This window comes from Gigantopelta aegis, chromosome 3 (genome assembly GCF_016097555.1).
Source record: "Gigantopelta aegis isolate Gae_Host chromosome 3, Gae_host_genome, whole genome shotgun sequence".
Lineage (NCBI taxonomy): Eukaryota > Metazoa > Mollusca > Gastropoda > Neomphalida > Peltospiridae > Gigantopelta > Gigantopelta aegis.
In genome coordinates this window covers 30,547,194-30,555,268 of record NC_054701.1, presented here as the reverse complement: position 1 = coordinate 30,555,268, position 8,075 = coordinate 30,547,194, and the positions used below count along the sequence as shown (strand labels likewise).

At 33.4% G+C, this 8,075-nt stretch overlaps 1 long non-coding RNA gene across 1 annotated transcript; it reads right to left on the bottom strand.

Moving 5' to 3' along the window:
- Window positions 1-1,171: 1,171 nt before the first annotated feature.
- On the bottom strand, window positions 1,172-5,699 carry LOC121367867. Its single transcript, XR_005957441.1, has 2 exons — window positions 5,225-5,699; window positions 1,172-1,278 (listed from the first exon to the last, which is right to left on the bottom strand). It is a non-coding gene; the product is annotated as an uncharacterized LOC121367867 (long non-coding RNA).
- Between the last annotated feature and the right edge of the window lie 2,376 nt (window positions 5,700-8,075).

Genomic DNA, 8,075 nt, shown 5'->3' with positions numbered 1-8,075 from the left:
TTAAATATGTACTTTGTAAGGCAGTGACCACGGCTCCCCAACTTGTTCACTGTCTATGTTCTGGGGGCAATAAATCTTTAAAAAAAAAAAAAAATTAAAATTAAAAAATCTGTTGAAGCAAAAGTTTGAAATAGAAAGATTTATTTTATATAAAAATTGCAAATATGAAATGTTTAATAAACAATGGGCTCCATGGGCCAATTTATTCAATGATAACGATTAAATAAAATATATGATGTTAGCTTAAGTTTGTTCTTGTCTATGGCTTGTTCGGAGATAGCAGAAAACAAGAAAAAGAAACATACACCTCATGTATAACCGTATCTCGTCTTCTACCTCTTTCTTATCCTCTCTCCTCTTTATAATATCCCAGATTAAACCAATTACATGTATGTATATTTACTACTCTTGTACCCACTTACATTGTTGCCTTTTTGCATATATGTGTGTATGTATGTATGTGTATGTATCGGAGGACATCCGGGTACGTGTGTACATATTTGTTTGTGTATGAATATATGTGTTGTATATTTATTATATGTACAACAGTGATTTGGGGCTCCCATCCCTGACACTGCTATGTTTGTGATCTGCGACAAGAAAAAAAAAATGATGACTTGCTGCTTTTGAAACATGTAGAGAGCTTCCTCTGAAGATTATGGGTCAGAATTAATTATCAGTTTAATTTTTTTACATCCAGTAGCCAGTGATGAACTAATCAGTGCTCTGGTGACATCATTAAACAAATGAAATTAGGTAGCAATCTGTCCCTGGAAGCCAAATTTCAATATTCTCAGGAAATTGTTGTATTAATGCGACTGACCCTATCTCCACCTATGGAAATGGACACCAATTTTGGTCAAGCTACCAATTGGTAACAAATGTTTTGTCAAAAAAAGAAAAAGAAAAGAAAAAGGAAGAGTGAAACAACAGGTTCAAAATCCATGAATACCATGTGAATTCCCTGGACCCATTTAATTCAAATAATTGTTTTAAAAAGTTATTGTTCTTATGTCACCGGTACAGTATGACAGCACTTCCACACCCTATCTGTAAATTGTAAGCAAAACAAAACTTGAAGCACAATAGTCTTAACAAAGTGGTGTTTCATTCTTCCCAAAGTGACCCACTAATATATCTAAACAGTATATGCAAAGAAATATTTTATAAATACTATAAATGTATATTTATTTTTAAATGTTAGACTGGATTCTCTCACATCCCTTTTCTTCAGTTATATCCTGTTACCATCTTGATATACATTATTCAAAAGGGATTCTGCAAAACAAAAAAACAAAAATATATTTTATATAGTCTGGATAGATCTGCTATGTAATTAGCAATTGTTTAATGTAAACATTTAGTTCTTTCTATTAGTTTTTAAAGACTAAGTTAGAGAATCATAGCCTACCAAGTTTCAGGTGTGGGGAATCAAAACTTCAGGTTAAAATAAACTTTCAGTTAAATTTTCAATTTTACTTCTAAAAATAATAGTTTAAAAAACTATTCAATCAAATCTCTAGGATAAACGTTTTTTGTATTAAAAAGACTTTGAAATATGGGCAATTCCACGGTAATTGACGCAACATTCAGACATTTTTTAACATCTTGATTTTTTTTTTTTTTTTTAAAGTATTCAATAAAATTCTTTAGAATGTTTTTGATTGAAATGAATATGTTGTGACAGAATCATGTCAAAAGAAAATTTCATTGCATACAATCTCAGCGCAACTACAATCAGAAATGAAGTGTGGGTAACTGATGCAACAAAAAAAGTAACTTGTATTTGACATGTCTTTGAACTTGCCAAAATTCTCTGAATCTGAAGTATCAAGTTTTCAGGTATATAAAGAAATGTGTAGTGCACAGTTAATCTATGATCACTAGAACTAAGTTTTCTACAAGGAATTTTTTATTTAACTTTTTTTTTTATTAATGGGCAACTGACGTAACACTAAAAGTAACTGACGCAACATTTGTGAATCATAAAAACTAATAAGAACATATTTTTAAAATTAAATATTTGTCTTTGGCAACTGGTTCATCTAAATTGTAAGAAATCCATAAATCTTAAAGGGAATTAAAAAAAACTAACAATAGGGGCATGTTCAGGGTGGTGGGTTGGGGGGTCAACCCCCCATTTCCCAACCCTATCCCTGCTCAAAGCAAATTATTATTATTATTTTAATATGCATATACATCAGGGGTGCACAAATCCGTATGCCCGGGACAATCAAAATATATTGCGGGCAACCATTCTTTGTCAAACAGTAGCCCAACGGGCAACCTAGAAAATCATAAAACAAATAAAATGAAAAACAAAACTTCAACACACTCGGACAGTCATGGGCAATTCAAAAGTATCGGCACTGACAGCTTGACTGACAGGCGATATAAATATCCACCCTAATGCTGCCATTCACCCAGCGTATATTTCGTCCCTAAACTAGCTGGTTCCTACCAATGCTCACTAAAAAATATTTCCTATTCACCCTAAAAACCTTGTTGACGCATCTCAATACTGATGATTTGTGCATACTGTGTGAATTTTTTAGACACCATCTGGCAAGCTTTAGTCTACTTAATTAATTAATAATGAAATATTTATAAAATGTTGTCATTGTTAACTTTACTTCAAAACGAGTTCTGCATTTTGTAAAACGTGTTTTTCATGTCTTAAGTTCTTTGTATTTTCATGAATTAAATTGTATTTTTATTAAATGGTTTAGTAATATCGTCAATATAAAATATGTATTTGGTGGCAAAATAATCCGGATAGGGACAAACTAGTAGTACTAAGTAGGGTCGATTTGACATGAGACAAAATGTTTGGTATCACTGAAAATGCGGATCAGGCCTACTACTCGTGATCCGTCATGTGTACACTGTGTTTTACAGAGTATTCCTGTTTTCTCACTCTTAAGGAGCCGTTCAACAATTAAGCAATGCCTGCAGTGTTTTGCATCAGTGGAAATGTACGCGTTATTGAATGGTAGGGGTTGTTTGTTAAGAATTATGTGTCCTTTTACAAACAATATCTTGTAATATTACTCGTGTTTAATTTGTTCAATCTCCTACACAGAGGTTAAGCAAAACATTTGCGCTGAATAATGTTGGCTAAAGTACATCACAATCTTTGGAATTGATAACCCCGTAGAACTAACTGTGATGGCCCAAGCGAAGATGAGCTGTAGATAAATAATTTTAAAAAAGGAATAAAACTAAACTGATCAAGTAATGATAATAATAAAAATATTTTAATTTAAATTTCAGTTTCACTTTAATGACAGTTCAAAAATTATATTCATAAAACTTTTATGAAATATGTGGGCAACCAAGAGTTGATGTTGGGCAACCAAACTTCAGCTACTGGTTGCCCACCAGGCAATCATCACAATTTCACATTTGTGCACCCCTGTACATGCATTTGTCATGATGAATTTTACTTGTAGAATGCAAGAAATTGCATTTTTAGGACATCAGGTTCTCACAATCCCCCCCCTCCCCCCAGTAACTTGGGCAGTTGCACCCTCGATGCCAGCCAGTCTAAACCCCCACTCCCTTCAAATGTTTTTGCTCACATACCTCAACAATGAGACAACAGCTTACGTTTACATGTACATCTTGATTTGAAGTGTAATGATTTGGGGTTTTTGCAATTTCCAAGTATATATACTGCATTCACTTTCTTATGACATTACCATATGACTGAACCAAACCAAATATTTCGTAAGAAATCGATGGGAATAAGGCAGATATTGTAAATAAGCCATATTCTTTCTTAAAAATCTGGAGGGGGTTTATTCTTAGCATGCAGTCCTGTCTCATTTGTTTTTCTTGTTTGATTTCACTTTATCTTGCACCATTTTTCACTATTCTCTGTTCTTTTCCCTCTCCAGCATCTTTCTGTCTTCATTCAAATGTGCTTGATTCTTGTTCATTTTCTAGGTTGCTGTCTTGGGAAGTATTCTACTAAAAACATCAGCAACTTGGGATATTTTTAGGAGCAGTAATCAATTTATCAAATGAAAGGACATTTGCTATTTAGAACTATTAAAGGGGCAATCTAATAGTTGCATAATATATTTCCAAAAATTTATTATTATTATTTTATTTATCTTTGAAATGTAAAGATTATTCTTGAATTAAGTTACATGCCCATAAAACATTACAACCAAATAACTTCATTTACAGGTAAAAAATAATTATATCATTGCAAAATTAATTTCAGGTGACCCTACAGTTAATTGCGTGAAATCACATTTTGAATTTGAGTTGCAATTGCACAATGACAAAGGATTGGCTGTTTTGTTGAATAAGTAATGCAAACTGTTTATGTACTTTACAATTTTAGCTAAGAATTCATGGGAAACCACTGTGGCAGTAAGGTGTAATGTTGATTTATTTTTCTGAGTTAATTATGAAAGATTATGTATGAAATCATCTAATGTGTAGTTATTTATCATAAATAAATGTAAAAATAGCAAAATAAGTGACTTGCCACTACATGTATGAAACTGCAATTTTAAATTTGTGTCACCGGTAATTATTATTGAACATTATAGATACTGTTTACAATAAACGGTGCTGTACATATATTAATCTAAGCTAATGAAACAATGTCTACCTCTGCCATCACAAGCAATACAATACATCTAATGAAACAAATTCTATGTGCATCTGACGTCAAAAGCTATACAATATATATCTTGAAGTATATGCATTGATGCTTGTGAAGAGCACATTGATTTGTTAATCATGGGCTATTGGATGTCAAACATTTGGTAATTTTGACATAGTTTTAGAGAGCAAACCCACTACATTTTTCTATTAGTAGCAGGGGATCTTTTATATGCACCATCCCACAGGCAGGATAGCACATACCACGGCCTTTAGTATACCAGTCGTGGTGCACTGTCTGTGCCGAGAAATCAACCAATCCACTAACAATAATAAATTTTGTTTTCATCAAATTAAAGTAAACACTGGAAATGCAATTAGGAGATAACCATGTGGATTTTTTAGATTTGTGGGTGTTATTTATATTTGATCCTGCAAATGTCATTTTTGACTGAAGCCGTTAGCCAGAGGTTAAAAATTAAACACATCAAATAGACAATAACACCCGCAAATCTAAAACCTCCATATGGCTATGTCCATTGTAAACTGAATCGTTTTTTCTATGGAATTAACTATATATTTGGTACTTCTTGAAAACAAATACCTGGCTACAATCTAACTGTAGACCTTTAACCCATCAACTTGGCCTCTTCCAATTGCTAATGACGTCGCTTTTTAATAACGTCATTTACTATCTTGGTGTTATTTTCATTTGATCCTGAAAAAAAAATGTAATTAACCGATCACAATACAGAATTCACTCACCATCAGTTTACAATCAATTATAATATTTTAAATTGTTTAGTTTTTTCAATTATATTATCTTAAATTGTTTAGTTTTTTCAATTATAATATCTTAAATTGTTTTTAAAGCCTAGTCAGTTCAACAGCATTCACCTAACAACCTGGACACAAAATTATCTAGATTTACGTACACATAGCCTTATTTATTTGCTTATCTTTATGGTTTTACAAAAAAAAAAAAAAAAAAAAAAGTTTGCTTTATTTAACAACTCCACTAGAGTACATTAATTAATCATCGGCTATTGGATGTCAAACATTTGGTAATTCTGACATATAGTTGTCAGAGAAAACCTGCTACTTTTTTCTATTAACAGCAAGGGATCTGTTATTTGCACCATCCCACCGACAAGACAGCAGACATGTTGTAGTGCACTGGTTAGAATGAGAAAAAACCCAATCAGTTGAATGGAGGTTCGATTCTGTGATGCAAGCACCTCAAGCAAGTACTCAACCGACTGAGGTAAATCCCGCCCCCCAAATATAATAACGCCTTAGCTATGTAAATCAGGGCTTGAAATAGCAGCTTAAAGGAAACATGACACGAGACCATATTATAGCTCATTTTAAAAGAAAAATGATATAAAAATAATATACAAATAACTTTATAACAATAAAATACGTGTAGTTAACTTAAAATGAAGAAATTACGCTAATCAGTATCAAAGTACGATTTATGCATATTTCTTCGTGAGCGTTCGAAAAAAAAGGGAAGTGACGTCAGAGCCGCTGTACTCTTCCATTGTTGTTAACTGTTTATATATATGGAGTAAGGGGCTTACGATCTTTTCAGTCCAACAGTGCCGTACTGCGCGGCCTTTGGGTGTAAAAATAAACAGTTTAAACGATCGGCATTGTCTTTTTATGGTTTTCCAAAGGATTGTATCCGAAGAAAGACGCGTGTATTTTATCACAAAAGAAAAGATTGGACAACAACACCGCATAGTACTTTGGTGTCAGCCTAAGTACAGCCCGGAGCCCGAACGTTACCCGGAGACAAAAACAGTACTCGGTTGCGAATACCGAGGTGTACATTGTACATATTTGGCACAAAGATACACCTCAGCATGATGTATTTATATATGTTAAAACAAAAATGTAGAATTTTTTATTTATTTATTTTTTTGGAAAAAAAAACGATTTTTCATGTTAGGGCTGTAGGCCTACATAACAAAATCTGTATTCACCGTCCGAAGAAGGAAACGTCGATAAGTAATTAAATATGGCATATACAAACATGGGATTTGGCATGAGGATACATCTCAGTACGATGTATTTAAATATGTTTTTAAAAAACGTGTAGAAAACAATAATAATTTTAAATAATGTTTTTAATCTTCGGGCGGAATACGTCACAAAAACGTTCCTCATCGCCCGAAGCCCCAAAGCAACACGAAGTTCAATACAAAAAACCCCACTACTGTCGGTGTCGAAATAACTATTATGTTTCATCCACGGGCTGACTTGAGAATCGGAGTGTTGTTTTAGTTAATTGGTCCTTTCTTTCCGTGGCCTGCACATGTGATTCCTGATTGGCAGGTGTATATTGCAGGGTATCGACCAGGTAAGTGATTACCACGGTCTAGACATATGTACAAAATACGTGCCAGTTTTTTTTAAGATCACAGGGTATTGTGGCGTAACCTGTCGCGACTATAGTACAATGTTAATAGACATTATCAGCCGCCCTGCTTCATTACTGTAAATAATGCTGTAAAACCCTTGATTAAGTAGACTTTCCCATCTAAAATTACAAAACTGACCAATTACGTAGTACCAAAGAAAAGAAAATTATCACTTGGGTATCGTGAGTGGTCGTTTTTACTCTAACGCACCCTACCAATAGGCCTAATAATATGCTACTTTTTTTTATGAGAGAAAAATACTATAACCCCATTTCGTTCTATTGATGCAAATAGAAATATATTTAGTTTAAAAGTTGATTATACTCTCAAGTCATTTATGTTGTTTTACAAGCCAGGTTAATGAAAGTGAAGCGCCTTGTCGTAAATTAGAGCGTTTGTTTACACTGTGCATACAGATTTCATTATGTACAGCCCGAACATAAAAAATGCGACATTTTCTTTTTAAAAAAACCCAAAAATGTTTGTCCTACATTTATATTTTTTACATATTTAAATACATCATATCGAGGTGTATCTTTATGCTAAATATGAACAGTATACACCTCGGCATTAGCATCCGAGTTTTGGTTTTGTCTCCGGGCTGTAAATTGGTCGACCGGTCTGGTCTAGCACCATCAGTTTCTCCACCCTCCGACTCGCTATCCGTTTTTTCTTCAGTATCACTGTTGTAAGTAAATGTGTGTCTTTCTTCATTTACTAACAGCTCATATTGATACGGCAAAACGTTTTGCGAACGAACACTCATTGTTTTGGTAAGCTGTGCAAGTCTTAGATTCTTTATGAGTGGTACGGACTAATGCTTTTAAGTGTAAGGCTTCAGATCAAGCGACGCGTCTCTGACGTCACGGACCTCGTGATTGCCCTGCTCATTAAAGATCGGCAATTTCCGCTAAGAGCTCGTATCTGGGGTTCTTTTATGGAGATATTTTAAGTAATTAATTTTTTATAATTTTTTTTTTTAGGTGATTCAATTTATAATTAATTGTACATGGTTGGTGCCAAATATGG